This window comes from Dasypus novemcinctus, chromosome 2 (assembly GCF_030445035.2).
Source record: "Dasypus novemcinctus isolate mDasNov1 chromosome 2, mDasNov1.1.hap2, whole genome shotgun sequence".
NCBI lineage: Eukaryota > Metazoa > Chordata > Mammalia > Cingulata > Dasypodidae > Dasypus > Dasypus novemcinctus.
This window is the reverse complement of record NC_080674.1, coordinates 21,862,477-21,885,744: the sequence shown is the minus strand read 5'-3', so window position 1 is coordinate 21,885,744 and position 23,268 is coordinate 21,862,477. Positions and strand designations below refer to the sequence as shown.

General features: G+C 32.6%; 1 protein-coding gene across 3 annotated transcripts in view; it reads left to right on the top strand.

Annotated features, from left to right (window-relative positions):
* Nucleotides 1-23,268, top strand: part of CDH18 (cadherin 18) — a 1,139,369-nt gene that overhangs the window by 16,028 nt on the left and 1,100,073 nt on the right. The window lies entirely within an intron of this gene.

Sequence of the window (23,268 nt, the reverse complement as noted above, 5' to 3'; positions counted from 1 at the left end):
ATCAGCAGCCTGCACATCTCCATAATTGATTTTACTACCTTTGGAGAATGCAAGCAACAAACTTTTAAGTGCTTTCCTTCTCTAATAGGGATGTTAGCAGTTTGGCACCAGACTATGCAGAAAACCTTTAAACCTTGAATTTGTGCGCACTGGGGTAGTGATTTCTTGATTTTATTAGGTTTGAATTCAATGTTAGCTTTAATGTTTTACATAAAAATAAACTATACAAGTTTGTATGAAGAGAAACATAATCAGAACTCCAAAGTGTTTCTACTCAAGTTTGAAATACTGTCTTTGGCCACTAGAATGTAGTCATTTGTATCCAAGGAGTATAACATTCAGAGGAAGAATGAATACTCTTATATGTGAATGTGGAAGAAGAGTTGCTCCAGTTGAGACAGATCAGCACTGGAAAACACTGGTGAATCAAGCAAGCCAGGTGTCTTTTGTGCTATTAACATTAACAGTGAGTAGAAACTAGACAAGGGCTCATGCATAAAATTGATAAGGACAGTTTAAAAGTTATACTAATTGGAGCTATTGGTTTCCTGGTAGAGCTAAAAGATTTAGGATGGTGAAAGCTTCCCATTGTAAGGAGGGAATAAAAGTAAAGATTTTGACACCCATGAACATCAGGAGAGCGTTATGCACCAAGAATCCTTCCTGAGCAAGTTTCCTTCTAACACAAATCACTTAAGTCAAAGAAAATGAAACATTTATCTTTAAGGACTATGAAAAAATATCAGAATCCCATTTATTATAAAACAACATTTCAGATAATATTTTATCTCTTAGCTAAAGTTTAGTGTAAGAAAAATTTAAATTTGCCACTAGATTATTCTTTCATTCATTTATTCAGTATGTCCTTACTGAAACATGTTTCAATTGCTGCCACAACAAATTACGAGAAACTTTGTGTCTTAAAACAGTACAAATGTACTACTCTCTTGGAATTCTGTAGGTCAGAAATCTGACATGTTCTCAAAGGATTAAAGTCAAGGTTTTGGCAGGTTGCATTTCTTTCTGGGAGTTCTAGGGGAGAATCTGTTTCTTTGCTTATTCAGGTGGTTGACAGAATTCAGTTCCTAGTGCTTGAAGGACTGAAGCCCTGTGTCTTATTGGCTATTAGCCGAGTACCATCCCAAAAGATCGTAAAGGCCACCAACATGTGTTGGCTCATGGCCTTTGCCCTCTGTCTTCAAAGCCAGAAATGACAGTTCTCATGCTTTTCACACTGGATCACTCTTCTTCCTCCTTCTTTGGTTGTATCACTCACACTTCTGTCTTCTTCTTTTATTTAAAGACCCATAAGTATAGACTTGAGTCCATCAGGATAATCTGAGTTAGCCTTCTTTTAATGTTTATAGTCTTAATTCTACCTGCACTTTCCCTTTTGCTATTTAAGGTAGTACAGTTGCACATTACAAGGCTTAAGATGTGGACATATTTGGGGGACCATTACTCTGCTTAAAACAAGGTTTACTATGTGCCAGATTCTGTGATAGTTATCAAATATTTCAAGTGTGGTGAAAATTAAGGTGGTCCCTGTGATTATAATTAGATATGAAAGGTAGGTAATCAAAAATCAGGGTCATGAAAATAAAATTACACTTGTGATGTCATACAAAATAGGTTAAATTATGTTGTTGCTCTAATAAACTATCTCCAAATATCAGGACCAAGAAATGACAAGGTTTGCTTCTCACTCGTGCTTCAGATATGAACTGTCAACTAGGCTGTTCCATGTGGTTCTCACTTTGAGATCCACACCAAAGTATCAGGCAGCATTTGAGCATGCTGAGAAAGGAAGTAGAATATTGATTCTTAAATCTTCTACCTAAAAGTGACAACAGTCAATGCTGCTCAATGTTCACTGCTTAATCAACTAGGATGGCCACACCTAATTTCAAATTGGCAGGGAAGATAAAATTCTACTGTAGTTTCAGGAGAGAATGACAAATGAGAAATATTTGGTGGTTACCATGAATGGTTCCAAACAGCCTTGAATAAGTGCCAAAGATGGAAGAACTACGTTCAAGAAGAAGATTTTGCTAGGGTTTTTGTTGAATTAAAAGCTGCCCTAGTAAGTGATCTTCAAGCTGAGGCCAAAAGATGAGTAAGCACTTAAGAAATGAATGCCTGATAGGATAAGGAAGAAACTGCCATCAAGAAACAATCATATATGTTAAGTCAGTGGGTGGTAGAAGGAATCTTGAAAGTTATTCTAGCTGATACATATGCAGATATATAAAAGCTTGTATGTTATGATGAAGATTTTTAATTTTAGGAAATATTGTACAAATGGATTCTGCATTAATCTTGTAAAAATTCTTGGCTATAAAGTAATCCAAATCAAATTCACCTAGTCACAGGTCTCCTGATATTCAGGTAAATAGCATGTGACATTTTTAACAAACTCTAAAGGACTATTAAACCAATATTTTTCTAAAGTCTTTTCATTGAATCACCTACATCAAAATCACTTGGGAACCTGTTAAAATGTACACTCACTGGTAACTGGTAGGGTTTAGAGGTGAATTCAGAAAGAAGCTTCCCAGGTAGCTTGCTTCACTAGAAACTTTGGATATAGGGCTTTACCATAAGGAAAGTCTGGGAAATCAATAAATTTTGCATAATTGCCTTTGGGAATAAGGAACAGTGTCTTAAATTTGTGTCCATAGAATGGTAGGTGCATTTTTTTATTTTTATGTTGGCCTAAAGAATATCAATATGAGCATGTTCTAAAACACCAGGAAGGCAAATAGTGCCAGTCCTACCAGATATGTTAAGTGGTCTTATTTACTTATAATTTTCATACCACTGACTGCAAGAAGTGCTGCTTTGCTTGTTATGGGTTGACAGGATAAGAGAGCAGATCACAAAAAGACAAAAGAACAAAACAAAAAACCAGCAAACTTTCTGTGGACTTCCCAGTGGCTTGAATAGATTTAGGAGGAGAGAAAACTGACCTACTAAGCAACCATAGTTGTATAGTCATGATCTGTAAAAAAGTCACTGAGATTCAGATTTGCTCTAGAGTTTGCAAGAAATTATCTTCTACCTCATTGTTCAATTAGTTTAATATTATTAATTGAATTTTATTTGTTTATAGTTTTTGGAGTAATTTGTTATTTTGTTGTGATTGATACCATAGGATATGCAATAAGCTGTGTTTGCACAAGTTTTGTATTTGAACATGGTCAAGTAATACTTAAATTAAAAATTTCTTGGATTCTGAATTTAGGGATTTATAGTTTATTTTCCCTTCTCTTTAAAGTGTATTATAGGCCAAAAGTTTGTGAAACATGCGTCTAGGATATTATGCAGCCCACTTTGTCTTGCTCATTTTGTCTCATTCTTACTATGCCATGATAAACATCTCTTGCCTTGGGTCGTTCCCATGGGCCTCACAAGAACTGTTAAGCACTTTTCCATGGAAACCCAGAGATATATGTATGTCCCACCATCAGAGCAAGCCCCCCAGAGAACTCTAATTACCTACCTTCACTGTTTGGTAGATGCTGGACATCTTCTGTTTGCTCATTCAGATCTAACTATCTTAAACTTTCTGCCCTGCTCTCTGCCATAGGATACTGATAAGAATGGAAAGTAACAACTGTCCTCCTTGCCCACCAGCTTCCAGTTGGGTTTGGGCAGTATGAAGCTCTGGTATAACAGCAGAGAGTGGGAGGGAGAGAGTTCAAAGCATTTATTCTTTTCTCCTCCTTAAAGGTCCATCTTGGGCAGCATTTGTCTCTTGAACAAAAGGCACTATCCCTCTCAAGGCTGCAGTATTCCTAGAACTTTTTCTTAATGAATTCAAGTAATCGTGCCTATCCTCATCTTCTTCAAACCAATGGGGAGGAAATAACTATGTAATTACCAGCCTTGTCCAGTTGTTCTTCTCCTGCATATTTATTGTGTCTTTAAATTAACACACACTCCTACTATTGGGGCTCTAACTTAAATACTTCATGAGGACAGAGTCTTCCTTTTAACACATCATTCTATCTCTAGCATGGCGCGTAGAATACATAAGTTAAATAGAAGTTTCTTTTTTTTTGTAATAATAAACTTTATTTTTAGAGAAATTTTAGATTAACAGAAAAACTACACTCAAAGTATAGGGAATTCCCACATAACCCCCATCCCCACCCATCCCCACAGAGTTTCCCCTATCATGAACATCTCACATTAGTGTAGTTCATTTGCTACAATTGATAAACCAATATTGAAGCATTGCTTCTAACCAAAGTCTATAGTTTTCATTTTGGTTTACCTTTTGTGCTGTCCTGTTTTATAGGCCTTGACAAATGTATAATGTCCTGTGCCCGTCATTGCGGTAGCATACAGAACAGTTTCACTGCCCTGAAAATGTCGTATGTTCCACCTATTCATCCCCCCTCCTCCCTTCTCAACCCCTGGCAATGACTATCTTTATATCAATGTCCCAGGTTCTTTCATTAACACAAGAAAATAACTAAAGAAACGATAAATCTAATTTGGTCTCTGGTTGCCTTCCCCCTTTATGTCTGTTCACTCCTCAGTCTTGAGGGATATGGGATGATGTCTGCTCTGACTGCATCAGATTGAGAAGGGACTTAGGTATTGAGGGGCAGATGGAATTATGCTTACAGTTGTAGATACTCCTTGTTTCTAGGATGGGACTTGTCCATATCCTTGTTTTGTCAGTTGTCCAGAGCAAGTCTGAAGAACTGGAGAGTAGGAATTGGTGTAACTCTGCTGGGATTCAGGGCTCAACCAGCATATGAACAATACAAAAATTTAAAACTCTGAGAGATGTATTTAATGGGTATATTGAAAAGTATAGTTTATATTGGAGAAATAGATTTTCATATATTCCCAAGTAGAGGCCACAGAGGGGATGTTGACTTCATAAGGCAATGTGACTTGCCAGATGTGTCCAGATGTCCCTAGAGCCCTCATGGCCATTCATTTTTAAGGTTTTGTTTACTGTAACAGTTAGTGAAATCTGCCTGTGACCTGCATAAGCATAACCTGTGGAATGAGCTCCTGACTCACTTTGTAATCTCTTAGCCATAAAAACTATATGTTCTTTAATATTTCCCCCTTTCCATCCAGATCTTTTTCCATATGCATCACTGTTTGGCACTTGGTAATAATCCTTCGATGCCAGGAAGGCTCATCTCTGGAGTCATGCACAATGCCAGGGAGAAGGTTATGAGTTCATTTGCTGCATTTGGCTTAGAAAGAGCCCACATTAGAGTAACAAGGAGGCTTTCAGGAAGTAACTCTTAGACATTAATTATAATGAGGCTAGTTTCCTTTTTACAAGGATAAGGTTCATAAGTACAAACATTAAGTTCGAGGATTTGGCATACTGGTTTGTTTTTTCTTCTATTAAGTACAGCTTATGTAATGAAGAGAATTTTGAGACAGTAGTAGGACTTCCCCTTGGAGGCTTAACATTTTGTTGGCTGCTGTCTATCAAGAAAACATACTTAAGACAACATGAATACATTCATATTCCATTGAAGTATGCTCTTTCAGGATCTGTAACAAAAGTTTATTACTAGGACAAGGTATTGAGAGTGAGGTGGTATATGGGGAAAAGTGCAAATAGAAGTTTCTTTGATCAATAATATTGGTATTGGCTGGATGTATTTAGTAGATAAATTTGAAGTACAAATCTAGAGAAAATAATTCTATTGGGTACATATTACTTTTAAAAAATAATTTTCAACTTTTACTTATTACTTTAACCTCTGGTTATTTGTATTCTTAAAATTCTGCAGGTTATACTCCAAGCTGCCAAGTAATGTTTTCAACAGAAAATTAGCATACATTAGTAGTTTCTGAATTATGGCCACCATTGGTTTTTTTGTTGTTGCAATACTGTGGCTATTTACCTTTGCCTTTTTGATTACACAACAACATTCTAACTGATATTCATCATACCTAGTGTTCAGTCTTGAAACTCAACAAATATAATAAATCTCAAAATTGAATACACCATTTAGTAGAAGATGAATCAATATTTTTTAAAGTTTTGGATTAATCAATAGACTTTAAAAGGGCACTTTAAATTGATGAAAATTTCATGTCCATTTCAAAGATTTTTGATGCAGTAGAAAATGTCCATATCAAATTTGCATTTAAAAATTCCAGTGATACTTTCATCTTCTGTGCAAATGTGGATTTAAAAACAAACTGAATTGCTAATTTTCTTTAAGTAGAAATTTACCATATATAATAAATATTCTGGAGTATAATAAATGTGTAATAAAGCATAGAAGGGTATTCTGCACATTTTTATATGTACCTGAAGATCCTCCTAAACATCTCCAGTTCTCCACCTACACAGCTAATGCGTGAGATTAAAAGAACCCAACAGTCTTTCGAATTATTTTTTAACAGCCCATTGTGCTATTCTAAATGTCTCTTTCAGTCTGTCCCAAAATACCCCCATTCTTATGCTCTAGTACATATAATATTTCCAAAGGACACATTCTTCTCCCTTTCCTGATTAAAAACACGAAAAACTTCTTAATTTAAATATACATTTCCCTGCTATCTACCCCATGCTTAATTTTATAACATCATAGCTTAAATCTCTCTCAAGTATAGCTCTTAGTGCTTCACCTGTAATGAAGTCCTTATAGTTCTCCCAAACAATACCTTGAAGGCATTTAGTTCTTATGACCTGGAAAGAACACAAAAATTACAAAATACATGGGAGATCACAGGCTTGCACACTTTGTATTTTGCTGAGTAAAGATGTTAAAAAATACAAAGTTCACCATTATTTCATATAGTAAAAGACATTTTACATGAAAAAATGCTCTGCAAACTCAAAATTTTGAAATGGTATTTAGTATATTTAAATTTATTAAATACTTTTCCCTTATTTGTCTTATTTCAATTTGAGCCTTCACAAACTTCAGTATGGATTTGTAGAGCAGGTAAAGGATCTCTATTTGGAAATCACTCTAAGTATTTATACTAGCTCTTTGGCCTGCATATCCCTCTCTCCACAAATTATCCACCTGCTGAGGTAGATTCCTAGAAGTTTCCTCCATTTGACCAACTAGATCTCAACCCAAATTTTAGTTCTCTACTAAGCTTTTCTTAAACTCTCCAAAGTGAATGGTTTCTTACCCCTTATGTTCCATAATATCTAATCCTACACCACCGTGGAATCAACATCATGTGTTATAGTTGCCCATTTGTCTTTTTTCCCTACTACACCTAAGATTGTTGAGTTCAGGACTTGAGTTTTTCTCACCATTAATTACTAGTGCCTAGCTCACAGTGTCACACACAGTGTAGTCATAAAGATTGAATAGCTTATTGACTACATTATAATTTAAAGTGGTAGATAAAGTTTAGGAGTGTTTGTATAGAAGGCCAATCCTTAAAACCACCTCAGTATTCTATAGTCATGAACAGAGATCATCTTTTTCCTTTCCATTCTTTAATTCTAGCCTCACTAGGAAAATATCAATAATGATTTTCTTTGAGAATTTAGAAAGATTTCAAATTATGAGATCGGCATAGTTATAAGAAAGTCATAAACCAATAACTAGTTTCCTTCATTGTTGTAGAAATTGCTTCTGTGACTTTTAAACAATTTCAACAAAATATGCTTGTTTATATATCTACAAAATACTCTGTCTATAGCATGTCTTCTCATTTAGAACTTCCCTTCTGTAAAAATGATCCTTGAACATATTTTTAACTACATATATACACGTAACGAAATAACTGTATTATAGTAGAAAGGGTTATGTTTGAGAAATGAAATTATTTTGGAAAACATAGTGATGGCCACTTAGATGTCATTCTCAATACTTGCTAAATTATTAATATCAATGTTTACTATGAATAAAATGTATTTTCAAAAATATAGATACCTGCGGTGGCTATTGTAAGTTATAGTATATAATATAACATGGAGTATAACTAGTTTGCTAATTAATTTAATAAATACTGATATTCCTATATAGTTATAAACACTTAGTATTTTTGTCCTGCAGTCTTAAAGTATGCATTAAATTAGCATTATCTGTTTTAAATTAGTGTATAATGTTTATATACATCTTATGATATCAATATATTGAAATACATGTTTTTATTCTCTATTCAAAATTATAGCTTTTTCTTTGCTGTTTTAGATCTTGTAAAGTAGAGCGAATTGGACACAGACAAGAATTAATAAAAGTATTTGAGATCCTAAAAATGAAAACCGCTAGCTAGCAATATTTTTGAGCTCACATACTGAAATCTCATTGAGTCCTCTCCAGTCTTCCTGTTGATCTAAGGCTACGTTTAGGGAATTGTTGCTATTGAAAAATTTGTTTATACTAGGAACCACCATAGTTTACATGGGAAAATTGCCCACACTGTATTTCATTTTTTAGAGATATCTGAGAAAAGATTAACATGTTCTGATTTTGCTAAAAAATCAAAGAATGCTAATGATTTTTTTCTTGTTTTACATTTAATACTGGCACTATATTGTGCATATATTGATTCCTTGAATCTCATGGATTTTCGTTTTGTTTTATAGATTCTACTTTATATTGCTTGGCATATTATATACCATTTTCTTCTTTTTAGCAATCATTTTTATGCTTGTTTTCCGAAAGAAATCAGGTCAAGGAGTTCATGATATCTAAAAAAAATGCACTTTAAAAGCACGGCAAATTTTGTTTTTATATATTTATCTTGTGTTTTTATATATTTATATTGCTTTTGTTTTTGTTTTTATTTTCCTGTCTTTCCTTAGCCCATCTTTGTCTTTTGTTAGAGGGCATGTATGGAAATCCTAGAGTCCTTGTCCTCTATCAAACAGAGGCAGATGATGTGAGACAGAAAACCCTCGTTCCCAAGACCTATCATTCCTTTTCCTGTGGTTTTTCAATTTCAGGTAACCTGTACTGACCAAGTGACTGTTCTGCTTAAAGGAAGAGAGAGAGTTTGAAACAGAGTTTCCTTAATATGCTTGGATGAAAAAACCAATGGCCAATCTCTATCCTGTTTACAATAATGCCATATTTTTAACTTATAGTCAGCTTGTTTTGCACGTATCCCACCTTCTTTTTTGAACCTACTAACATACAGTTTTCCCAACTGCACTGTGTGCTTGTGAATGCTTCTACAATTTGTAAGTGTCTCTTTGAATTATCATCAATATGTTTGGCTACAATCAAATCTGGCAGGACAAAGAAGGAAATAGATTCAGCAATAAACCTAATCACCTGTGAAGTGAAAAATCTTGCACTTGGTTGATCTTAACCATTGAGAATGACATATTTATGGTTATTTGTTGAAAAAATTCAAGAACTCATTTCACAGACATTTGAAGGAAAATAAAAGCATGTTCTGTTTTCCTACAGTATTTACAGAAAAATAAAAATAAAAATGAGTTTACACATTTCAGGAATATTTCCCTCTGAATAATCTTGGTATAGTGAGATACTATCTTCTATTTTTGTTAATTGTTCAAAGAATTTACTTAGTAGAATCATAGCAAATATTTAAGGTATTAAAGTACATTTGTCTACACATAAAAATCTCAACTTAGTTGTTGAATTTTTATTTCTAAAGTTATAAATAATAAACAACTAAGAAGAGCAAAAGAGCAAAATCAGAGGATAATATTGTGGACAATATATCCTTGAATATCCCTCCATTCTTGGATATAAGTTTGGGCAGTTTTACACACTTGTCGTAGTGTCCAAGAGATAGTCGCTCAAATCATTCCAGATAAGAATCATAGCAAGTATAGCATATGACTCTCACAGATCTACACAAATTCCGTTTTCTTGGAAACCAATATACAGTCTTTCTCTTCTGCTAAAATTCAGAGAGTTTCAATATCAAAGTCATGGCAACCCCTTCAGATCAGCAGTTTTAAATCCCTGATTTGGGAAAATGGCAATACAAGAGAATCTACTAGAGAAGGTGAGTGATAATTTCTAGTTTAGCAAAGAAACTGTTTGCACAGACATAAATATTTCATGTAACAGACACAAAATGAATTGAAATTTTAAAATGCTAAATAGGAGTTAAGAAAAAATAAAAATGAAATTAAATTTCTTAAAATTGACATGCAAAATAAAATTGCTAACAAATTATTTATTACATCTGCCACTCTGTTACACAGACCATTGAATATCAGCCTAAATTGTTTTTGAAGCATTCTCAATTAATTATCTATTTAAAAAACAACATATATAGGTTGTATTATTTCCATGATAGCTTGTGCTATATTTTTGTACAATTGTTTAAAGTCATCCAAAGAAGTTAGACTATTTATTAATACCAAAAAAAGCAACAACAAAAAAACAAGGTTTTACCATTAAAGAAACCTTAATTCTCATGCAGGATTGATCCCTTGAAAGGAAAAATAATTACTAAATTATATTTGACAGCTTAACTTTTTATTCCCTGAAACAGCAATATCACGAATGTGATATTAGAACCATGACATATTTGTGAGTAAAAGAACAGTGTATAAAATTTTCTTAACTGATACTAAGATAGTCTACAAAGTTAAAGTATTAAAAAGATTGTGGAATTGACATCAGAATATGTAATTTACCAATGAAACATATTGAAGAGCTCTGAATAATAGCTATGTAAATATGAACTCTCAGTATGAGTTGCATCACAAATCGATGTGTAAAGTGTGAAGTATATGGTAGAAGGTGTTGGGAAAATTCCCCTCCCTATAGAGAAAAATACAAACTCTTACCCTATACCATATAAAAGGTCGAACTACAAATGACTTAAAGTTTTGAATGGAAGGGCAAAGCTATAAGGCTAATGAAAACCCTTACCAAACAACAATGATTTGGATCTTTTCTATAACCTACCCACCATTTTCTTCCTTTCTCTTATCCATCAGTAATAATAATACTGATGTTATTTAGCACTTACAATTTACCTTGCATTTGCTAAATTCTTTAAAAGCAACAATGAGGTAGTACTATGAGAAAACTGGATTTAGAGAGATTCAATATCAGTGATTCAAAGCTCATGTCAGAGCTTGGATCTGAAACCAAGATATTGACTCTGTACTTAATCAATCTGAACAATTGCCTCTCACAAGATTCTGCTATAATGTATAGTATAACAGCATCCTGCATGTTTATCTTTATAACAATGTCACCTTGAGATAAGAGCAATTCCTAACTTGTTTATTATGTTTTAAGACGCACTCCAATGAAGAGGAGCTTACATTTACTGGTTCAATTATGGTGACTTATTTAACATATTTAGAAGCAAATTTACTTTCTTTAAACAATAATCTGAACAAATTCTTAACTTCAAGCCTTACATATTCATGAAAAATATATCTACATTATGTATTCAAACTTAAGCATATTTAGTATTTGTTTTATTCTCCACTTACAAGTCATATTTATCATACTAATACTATATAATATGTATAGTATATAGAAGAGAGGATTGGTTATATTTACTAGAGGTTCAAAAATGAATTGCCAAAAATGTTAATTCATCTAAGCAAATTGCTCTTTTGGTGTCTAAATTTTTAAACCTGCAACCATTTCTGTGGTATTTATCCCTAACTTGTATGAAAATCCACCTTATTTCACTCAAGTTTGGGTATTATTGTCCTATATGGTTTTTAATATATTAGGTAGGTGGAAATAAGACTATTAAATGCTTAGATGTTAACTTCAGGTAGTAATATATAGAGTTGTGTCTTCTAGGAATGCACATACTTAAGCTTTAAAGTACCTACTCTTTTCCTTCACTTGCGAATAGTAGCAACAATATCAAAAAGTTTCATCAAATTGCAGATTATACTTAATTAAAAGAGAAAATTCGTTAAAAAAAGGTTGGAAAAATGGATAATAATTTTCAGAAACCTGAGTCATACTAATATTTCAGAACAAAAGAAATACGACATCTCCTATAGGAATTTGGCAATTATACATCTATGTATTGACTTTTAGAATGAGACTGCCATAATACAAAGGTCAAATATTCCACAACAGAAATGATTATCAATTTCCCATTACATGCAGTTTCAAAATTGCTAAGAAGTAATGTCTTTTGTTCCTTCAAGTCAACCAAGAAGCTAATTTGAGATTCATTTATATTCAGTAAACAAAATGAAATCTGTTTCTGTCACTGCTCCTGTCTGCAAAGAATAGAAGAATGTGGTAGAGATTAATGGTCATGATTAATTCCCTACAGGTTGTGGTTTCATGCCCCAGTGATTATTCTGTCATTATTCTGCACGAGCCACCAAGAAAGCCACATATGCTTTCAGCCACAAGAACAGACAAGACCAAAAGGTCAAGCTACTTAGTAGTTTGTTATTCCTTCATTCTGGCACATATGTTTAAGGCAAAAATCATTGCAATTTCATAATTAAATTGTTAACTTAGATATGTTGGACTATGCAGTGGATTCTATCTTGAAGACTACTAAACTGAACTGAAGAGATCAAAACTCTTGTTCCTTTTAAAGTATGCATATCCAATATATTGGTCAACTGTCTTTGATCGATTTAATTAGGACTAATTTTAAAATCAGTTCCCACCACCCCAAATATCATTTCAGATCATTCTGTTTAGTGAAGTGTGGATTTCAACTTTTTGTCTCTTTGTTTCATTCACATTTATTCTACATTTTAGGAGAATTGGACAGTTCACTTAGTTCCTCAATAAGTCTCTCCACATATCTCTTATTAGTAACTAAACAAACGTAATTCTATGAGTTTATTGGTCAAAATAGAAAGTATATTTTCTAATACAATATAGCCTGTACCTCAAATTCTCTAAAACACAAAGAGAATAATTTCTATGCTTTATTAGGAAATAATTACAAATTTAAATTAAATCTGTTTCTAAATTTTTCTGCATTCCCAAATGAATCCTTCCTGTTCCTTCATTGTCTTCAAAAGGGAAGGGGTTTTATTTAGGAACTCTATACATGTGCATGATTGTTTCGTAAATTCACAAGCTCTATAATAAAAATATTTTTAAAAAATCAGGTGAGGTTGGGGGAAAAATACGCCAAATGTAAAATATGGACTATAGTTAGTGGTAATATTCTGAAGATGCTCTTACACAGTTTGTAAAAAATGTCTCACAACAATGCAAGGTGTTGGTGGAGGAGTGGTGTTGGGACCTCTGTATGATGTTAATGCATGTTTATTTTATAAGTTCACAACTTTTATGATACACTTATTTATGTATGTTTGTGTACGAAGAGTATACTTCAATTAAAAAAGTTATTTTTAAGAAGGTGTGGGCCTGGGCAGCTTGCGTAGCTCAAGTCGTTGACTGCCTGCTTTCCATGTATGAGGTCCTGGATTCGATCCCCAGTACCTCCTAAAAACAAACAAATGAAGAAAAACAACTCTCATTGGGGAGCATATGTAGCTCAGTGGTTGAGTGCCTGCTCCCATGTATGAGGTCCTGGGTTCAATCCCTAGACTCCTGAAAAAAAAATTGTGGGACCCACTCTGACCTGGCCATTTGGCATTACTTTCATTTTACTTGTCTTCATGTCAATTTAATTCCCAGATACTAAGTATTTGAATTATAGGACTTTCTATTTTTCATGACTTATAGCTATGTCATATACTTTAATAGCTTAATCTTCCGTGTAGCCTCAGTAACTCTCCTATTTCTCTCAGTTGCTATTAAGTGTTATATATATATATATATATATATATATCAAATACTACTAATTCATACAGGAAAATAGAGTTCCATTATGTATGTAAAATATAAGTGATCAATAAATTTCAATTCCTTCTACAGCAAAAACCGTCAGATTTCAAAAGGATACTAACATTGTCATAACAACGTAGAATATAGTTAGAAAATTATACTTCTGGTCTATAACTGATTTCTTGCAGTTATGAAGATTTTATTCTAATTTCATATCAATGAATAAATAGTAGGAACATAAATAATGCATTATTTCATTCTCTAATTGCCCTTTTCCCAAGTTTTCTAATAATCAAATGAAATAGGAGCTCAGAGCCAGGGATTATTTAATGATGGATGTGAATCAGTACTTCTTATCCTAAGAGAAGAAATAGATCTGATTTTGGGTGAGAAGTCATTGAAAAGCTTCAGAAACTGAATTGATGAAGATTTGACAGTGAAATTTCTTAGCAATTCAAATAATAACTGAAAAGTTCATTCCATAGCGTTTGGCAATTCAAACTGGGCATAAGGTAAATTAGTGGGTCTACTTTCAAAAGTATCATTTGAATAAATAGAGTCTGATAATCAAAAATACTATTTGGATTCCCTTTATCTTATATAAGTGGAAGTGTTAAGAAATCATCAAATAACATGTTTTTTCTGAAGAAATGAGTAGATGGATTTATCCATATTCTAGAGCACACAGTTTAAAAGAATTGATAGTGTATACCTGATCCTTGTATCTCTTAAAGATAATATCTAAACCATTTATGAGTGGAAAAATATGGTTTCTCTTTTCTTGACTGTTTCTTTCAAAAATCAATACTTGTTTTTCTTAAAAAATATATTTCTCAATCATGGTGATTGTTCTAAACTGATATGCCCTTAATTAAATTTTGCTTACCCACACTTAGCCCCACTTTGATAAGTAGTATACAGTGCTAGACCAAATTCTTACCTTCTCATTAATGAAAAGAAAGAGAAGAAAGGAAAGAAGGGAGAGAGAGAGGGAGGGAAGGAGGGAGAAAACAAGGGAAGTAAAGAAAGAAAAATAAAATCGCTTAACTTTTAAGTAGTTCAAATGTTTGTCACCTTTAGCCCTATTTTACATGCTTTTAATTATTTCACTTTGCACTTCTATTTTTCTGGCTTCTAAAAATGTATTGATGAAATCTGAACATCAAATATTTTAGTTTGTAATTGATGGCTAAATTTTATCTCTCTGTATTAATTAATTACAAATATATACTAAAATTTTATTGACTGTTACTAAGTCTAGCACTTTGCTGAGATCATAACTTACCTTGATTAATCTAATGTTGCATTTAAAGATAGCATTTTCTCATTGTATCTTTATCATACCAGATGCAAAACTTTAAAACGTACTACCACAAAGGCATGGAGTAGAATACACTTTCAATAGAAACTGCTTATATATAATTTTGTTTATAATTTGCATAAGCAAATGTGTATGATAGCATTTTTAATTAAGCTGAATTATTTGATATCACATAATTGTAAATGTATATTTTATATATTAGAAAATTTTAAAATAGTTTTAAGGGATTTTCTTGCAATAAGGAAACATGGTAGAAACAAGGTTTTCTAGAATCCTAAAATCCAACCTAAAGAGTAGTCAAATCTGTAATCTTAAATTTATTAATAGTTAACTTTAGCATTAGTAAAATTAAATAAAGTTACAGACTGAATAAAAATATTAAAAAACTAAAATGACATATCTCAGTAAAATGGTCCTAATGCTAAATAAGACTGAGCATTTTTCTGCCCACTTTTGCCACTCAGTTCTCTTTTGGGTGAAATATATATTTCAAATTTATTTTTATTAGGTTGCTTATCTTCTTGATATCAGGATATAAAGAGTGTATTATATATTTTGATTATAAGTCCTTCACAAAATATGTATTTTATAAATCTTTTCTCACCATGTGTGGTTTGCCTTTTTCCCTTTTCAAAAAGTATATTGAAAGGAGCAAAAATGTTTTAATTTTTATTAACTTCCATTTTTTCAATTTTTTCTTTTATGTATATATTTGTATCCTAAGAATTATTTGCCCACCCACAAAAATGTTCTCCTATGTTTTCTTTTAGAAGTTTTATGATTTTCATTCCTCTTTTTTTGAGTGATACATTTCAAGACAGTTTTTATGTATGGTGTGAGGTAATGCTTGAGTTTAGTTATTTTACATATAAATGTACAATTGTTCCAACACATTTGTTGAAAACACTATCCTTTCTGGGGAACCACCTTAACATCTTAGTTAAAAAGCAAATGTGTGTATTTATGTGAGTGTATATTTTCTCTATTCTCTTATATTGCCTGGCATGTTTATCCTTACACTAATACCGCCCAGTTTTGAAAGCTATAGCATTGTAACACATATGTGTATAAGGTGGTTTACAGTCTCCAAATGTGTTCTCTTTTCTTTTAGAAAAACATCTGAGTATTCTGTCCTTTTTATTTCCATATGGATTTTAGCATCAGATAAATTTTGGGGAGAATTGACATGTGAGCAATGTTGTAACAGACATGAATCTCCATGTGTTTACATATTTAATTGTCTCAGCAAAGTTTTGTGCAAATTATGCTAAATGTGCCCCTAAGTAGTTCATAGTGTTTAATGCTATTGTAAATTACATATTTTAAAATTTCAGTCTCTAAATGCTCAAATATAATTGCCCTGCAAATTTTTTTATTGGATGCTGGACATCGTGGAAATTACATTTTTCATATTCAAATTTACGTTGTACATTAAATTAGCACTGTTTATTATACTGATAGAGCGTTAAGTAACTTGGGAAGAAATAAGATCCTTTAGAAGCTTGCCTTTAAGTGTTGTTACAAAGACTTTCTAGCAGCCATAATCTGGAACTACTTTATCCCCACTATTTAGTTTTCTGTCATTCCATACAAATTACCAAACATTTACAGGTTTAAAACAACACAAATTATTTATCTTAAACTTCTACATGCCAAAGGGTAACATGAGTCTCATTAGGCTAAAGTCAAGATGAGAGCAATGTTCTCTTGTTATCTGGGAGCTTCATATTGTTGGCAAAATTAGTTCCTCGTGATTGAAGGACTGACATGCTGGTTTGTCTACTGACTTCCAGTTGAGACCCATTCCTACCTTTAAGAAGTTTCCTACATTCCTTGGTCAGGGCCTCCTTCCATCATCCTAAAAGCCAGCTTCTTTTATGCTTCAAGTCTCTCCTGCCTCCTCTACCATCTCATCTTTCTAACTGCCTGTTCTGCCTTCCTCTTAAAGCAGGATAATCTATTTTAGCATCCGCAATCTTAATTCCATATGTAAAGTCCCTTTTGCCATGTCACATGACATATATGTAAAACCACCAAATAAGGTGCTGACTTTTTAGGGGGCCATTTTTCTGCCCGTCACATAGGGTCCTTCTGAAGAATGTCCTCTGTGATCCCTGTAATCTGAAGTCTCTCCATTCTTCCCTGCTTTGGGCAGTTTTGCCTACTCATTGCTGATGATACTTCTCCCAGCCTCCATGTCCAGTCCAGCCCAGTCCAGCCAGATTCATGATCGAACTGCATATTTATGAAGAGCACTGTGTTGCATCTTCATCAGTTCTCTGTCAAATCAATTTTAGTCATCTTTACCTCAAAATTCTGTCCTGTCTCCTCAAATCAACCAGACAGCTGTGCTGTATTCTGATTTCCACTTCTAGTCAGAACACTGGAAAGTATCTCACATCATTTGTTTCATTTTTCTCATAGACCAGAATCAGCCTGTTGGTGGCCCAAGGTATAAAACCATTGTTTCACACATTTTTGTCTACTGTTCTAAGGATTTACAACATAAAAAGACAATTCCAGTGTCAGTTAATCCTTCTTAGATAGAAAATAAAGCCCTTCAGAATATATATTAATTACAGGAATTTATCCTACAGTGATTTTTATGACATTTTCTATAATGTAATAAGCAGTTTATTAATTGGAGAAAATTATTTATGTTACCCTAAATTTTCTTATTGATTATAAAATAAAAAAAGTTTGGAGAACAGTTGGCCTTGGGGGAAATATGATGCTGGGCAAAAAATAGCTCACAATTTGAATGGTATTCTTCTCTGTATTCATAAGAATTGGTGATGAAGGTCCTGAAGATGTCAAAGAACTACAATACTACTAGGAGGGGAAAAAAAAAAAAACGAAAAGAGAAAAGTTATCACAGATTTGAAGGAAAGCAATGTTTGCTGAAATATTGGATTTTCACAGTGATGTTTAGGTTTTTGACAATATACTTGTAGATTGGAAATTCCTTTTTAATTGAAATTCTGTCAGGAAAATTAGCTTAGATATTGCAAGTTTGAATTTATCTAGGTCCTAATCCCAAGGCACCCACTTTTTTCTTCTTTGAAACATTTTCATTAATAAGAGGATTTTTAATAATACATTCCATCTCAGGTGGACTTTTATCATTTTATAAAATAATATGCTATGTTTCAAAGAGGTCACACATGTCCTGGATCAAAATGGGTAAATCCTGTATTCTGAATGAATTCTGGAATGGCAGGTATCAATAAACCTCATTGATATATAATTCAATTGAGTTTACACATTTTCTAGAAGCACTGAAACATGGTAGAATTGTCATAGACATTATTTAATAACTCAAAGAATAAAGATAACCATCAGTTTAGGTAAGAGAGTTTACCTCATTCCTAGTACAATGCTATCCCCCCTGCTTCTGTGTTAGAACCACCCACAAGGATGGAAAAGTACTCATACCTAATAGAATCAGAATAACTGAAGTGAATAAATATATAAACTTCCTGAATGATTCAAACATATTCTCAGCATGTAGAAGCACTACTTGAGCCAAAAGGAGTGGTTTAAGCCAATAGCCAAATAAATTAACATCTAAGACATATTTGGAACACCTCACATCAAATATTTTGTGGTTTTCATTAAAGAATCAATTGAGTTTTGGCAGGAAAATGAAGACTATCAAGATTTATTTTCTTCTATTTTTTTAGTTAAATAATATATAGGTGGTTACTCTTGAATGAGCAGCTATTTTATTATACTTTATTTCCTTTTTATTAAAAGACAAATATAAGTAGTTTTTACAGTGCTACACTATTAGTTAAAATTACTAACTTTTCTTAGTCTTTTATATCAAAGGGAAATGAAATCAAACAAAAAATTATATTATCTTTTATGTATATACTGAAGGTTGACATTGTTTGCAAAAACTAATTAATATTGATTCATGCAAAAGGAGTTCATTTATCAAAGGTTTTTTGAAATTATTATTGTTATCCTAAGTTATGTTTGCTATTAGGAAAGCTGTGCAGTATAATTTTGACAGTTAGTTGGAAAATGATCAATTGGTATAATTACTTAAATCTCCAACACAGTTCATATATTCAAGTTGCATTTTTATAAAAATGTTAAAACATCAATAATGAGTTAATATGAAATTAAATGTGTATGATTATACATGTGTGTGTATATATGTATTTGTCACATGGAATAGATAAGATCACAAAATAGCAAGTCCTATTTAGTACTTAAAAAAATATATTGATTATTTGTGGATGTATGAGATATTTTAAGGAAAATTATTGGTACTTTAACTTTCTGAAGAAATTTGTAACCTAGGCAATATAAAGTTTGTATTAATATTAAGTTCTCTATTGCATTAACTCTTATAAGAACAGATCTGTGAATAACTGAAAAAACTAAAATTAAATGAAAATTGGGGATGAGGTCATAATACAAAACAAAATGGGCATTGCTATTTATGAAGAAAATAAGATTTTTATATCAATCTTGTCACTTTTTAAAGTATAATATGAAATATCCTAGTAAAAATTACTTAATTGATAAATATTATAAAAATGAAAATAATTTTGACAATTCATTAAACTTTATATAAAGAAATAACATTAATAACTTACTCAGTTATTGTTTAAGGAAAGTAAGAAATTGTAGTTCCTGTACTCATGAATTACAATTCTAAAATCAGTAAATTTTTGCTATGCATTTATTTAAATAAAATTAAGGCTCAGTCTATTTGACTACTTAAAATGAGTCAAATATTATATACTGATTATAGTATGTAAGCAGCATAGTTTTCAATTTTAATTTCTTCTCCCTTTCCAGAATTTCAAGTCTGTAATGTGAAAGTTTATATATGAAATAATAAAAAATAACTGAAATATTATAAAGGTGTACAATTTAGTATACAGAAAGTAGATAAAATTGCATTTTAAGAGTGAGATGATTTATTATTAACTAAATAGAGTGATATTGTAAAAACCATAGCAAGACTTTATAGAAGACTTGAGATTTTCAGTTAGATCCTGAAGGATTAAGTGGGAATGAATTGTCAGAAAAGATTCACGTGCTAATATTGTGGTACTGAAGCATTCTTAGGCAAGAGACAGTAAGAAGTGACATTAAGAAGCCAAAGAAAGATTATCTTGGTTCCCTGGCTAACTCTGTTCTTCAGAAATAATAACGATTACATTACTCTGGGGAGATCGGTTGACACAGGTCATATGAGATTGAGGAATTTTGATTTGAATACTGCCATGCAGGAAAACCCTTGATTTGATGAGCTATGTAATAAAAATGTTTGCAGGAAATTATTTTAGCATTATGTAAAGACTCAAGGATGTTAGGCAATTGTAGCAAAGAAAACGTGTTAGGAATGGTTTTAGTCTGTATAAGGACATGGATATATGAGAGTAATTTACAATTAGCAGGGCCTAAAACTTGAAGTAGAATGATATCTTCATATGTGTGTGTGAATATGTGCACACACATTCATACATATGGACATAAACATTCGGACATTGTTCAGAAATCCTATATGTGTAGACTCTTTACTCTCCTTTTTTTTGTCTCATCTAAGTATATTTTTGAGTTTGAGAACAAGATAGAGTATCTATATTTCATACACTTTTCTTTCCACTGAACTTCCATAATAGAATGTCAAAATATATTAAATCCTTAATAAAAATTGATATCTTAATATTTGTATATATGCACATATATATACATATACATACATAGTTTACATTTGAGTTCAACAGTTTTATAATTTGAACATTGAAGAAAATATCTGAATTTAGAACATTCTTGCTGCCAAATGTTGCAGTTATTCTCACTGTCAAAAAATTGGCTCTACTGTCCTTTCGGTAAATTCAGGAAGAAGTGAGTTCTGAGTTTGAAAATTTCTGAGTAATAAAGCACCTCCTATATATCAGAGGATGGGTGAATCACTTCAGATGTTAGCTTCTATATATTTGTATGCAATTATTTATACACACAAGTTCACATAACAGTAGGGACCTGAAAATATATATTAATATAATATATATTATAAATATATATTGCATATATATTATAGCTGGGGTAAATATTTTCCTCACATTTTTTTCTGGGATGAGCAGATGAGATAAAATTATTTTACCTTTGGCTGGTCTGATTTTCCTCAAAGAGCCTCTTTTCCAATTTGTGGGAGAAATAATTTTGTCTAAGTAACCAATCCAGATTAAGTTTGGTGAGCTCAACAAATTTAAATAGTCCACTGGGGTGGTAATATTGAACTAGAAACTCTGCCTCCCAGGTAATGTGGGAAGATGGAACGGGAGACACATATTTACGGGTGCCAGCTGGGAAGAGTGGGGATCGTGTAGCACGGCATCCTCTACATGCTCGAGTCTCCAGGAGAGTCCTTTTCTTCTGCAGGTATTTGCATATTAAGTTGGTGACTTCTGGAACTGTTCATGTACACAGACCTACGGTGCTGCCAAGCTGAACTGATCTCTCAGCTCCTGCTGATACTGGAGACACTAGCAGTCAAAAGCTGGCACCCATTAGGTCCCTGATGTTATTTTTGACAGAGACATCCCAGCCATTCTATGGCGACCCTGTCTGGTAAGGTCTCTAGCCAGAATATCAGTTACTTCCCGGTTTCTCCCAGGATTAAAAAAAAAATGTCTTTGTGAAGTTAAACCTCAGTGCTCAAACCAGAGCCTTTCAGTCTGACCCTCCTTACTCACTAGGTTTGCTGTCCCTCGGGATGTTGGCTTCAAATTCCCAAACACAGAATAAGTTCAAGGTAAACCAGCAGCTCAGGTTACCATCCATCTAATAAGCATGGCCTCCTTCTCCCAAGGAGATAGGCTTGAGAAGGAAGGTACACTGTCAGTTCTAACCCCTTTGCAGTCTTCTCTTTATCTTTTATTTCCTCCCCGTTGTTTCTGGGGCCTATGTTACATATCTAGGCTTGGCTGGTAATTGCTAAAGAATGAAAAAGAACACATATAGTCTGACAAAATTGAAAAGAGCTTAAAAAGGTTTTTGCAAAAAACTGTAGAAGAAAAATATAACAGTGCAAAAAAGAAAAAGAAAAAGTCAAGCTTTCAGTCGATTGTAATGCTTAGAAAAACCTGACAAGAACGCAGTTACCATATATACATATACAAATATGTGTGAAATATATAATATATATGTATATATACATATATGTATCTAATCTAATGTATATGTATGTCATCTAAAACGGGTTTTTATCCATCTTTGATCATCATTAACCTTGAACAAGTATATACTGTCTCTTTTGAGATTAATGATAATAATACATTATTGATAGAGAAGCAGTTTTAAATACATTTGAGATAAATATGGAAGTAAATGGGCTCTCACAGTTAAGAAACCTCTATTCTTGATGATTCCCAAATTGATAGGGTCAACAACCATTCAGTTTAATGTAAAAATATAAGTTAATATAGTATGTTTATTAATTAGAACATTTAGTAAAAATGATTACCATTCAGATTGTGAATACGTACCTGAATCTGAGAAAGCTGATTATAACACACTTATTCTCTAGAGAATGAATTACATTGGGAATGAGCTATTTCTGCTTACCTAAGATTTATTTTTTCAATTAAATACCAAAGAACCAAGTTTGCAAACCATCAAATACTATAGTAGGAAGGACTTTCATTGAGGTTCAATAGAATTTGTATGTGAACCTAAGTAACTTTGTTCATAATCAAATTTTCTCAAACTCATTGGATAGCTAAGGAAAGCTAATTTTGTGTGTATGAAATATGGCAATAGTGTATCAAATTTTAATATAAAGAGGCTAAATTCTTAAATAAAACTCTGAATTTATCTTGGCCTGTGCTTGTACATAACTGCCCAGCTGTCCTCTTGCTCTCATGCTCTCACCATTTTCGCTATCTCCCTCTTACATCCTCCTCCCCACCACCACATACTCATACACACATCCTTTTAAAATACAGGACTAGTTAGTGTTGAAGTGTAATGATTCCTGTTCATGTTTCCATTACAATATTCTGCAATATGAGAGATGACCATCCCTGTTTAAATTATATTATATAGAAAGCTGTGGCTCAATTTATCACTCTAGTAATTATGATGTAAAGGATTCAAATATGAATTCAGCTAAAGTCAGATTTGCAGATCAGCACACAGCCTATTACCAGAGGGAAAGACGTGCTTTGGATCTTTGCTTATTTCTCAGCCAGCATTCTTCACAGACTTGCAGACCGATTA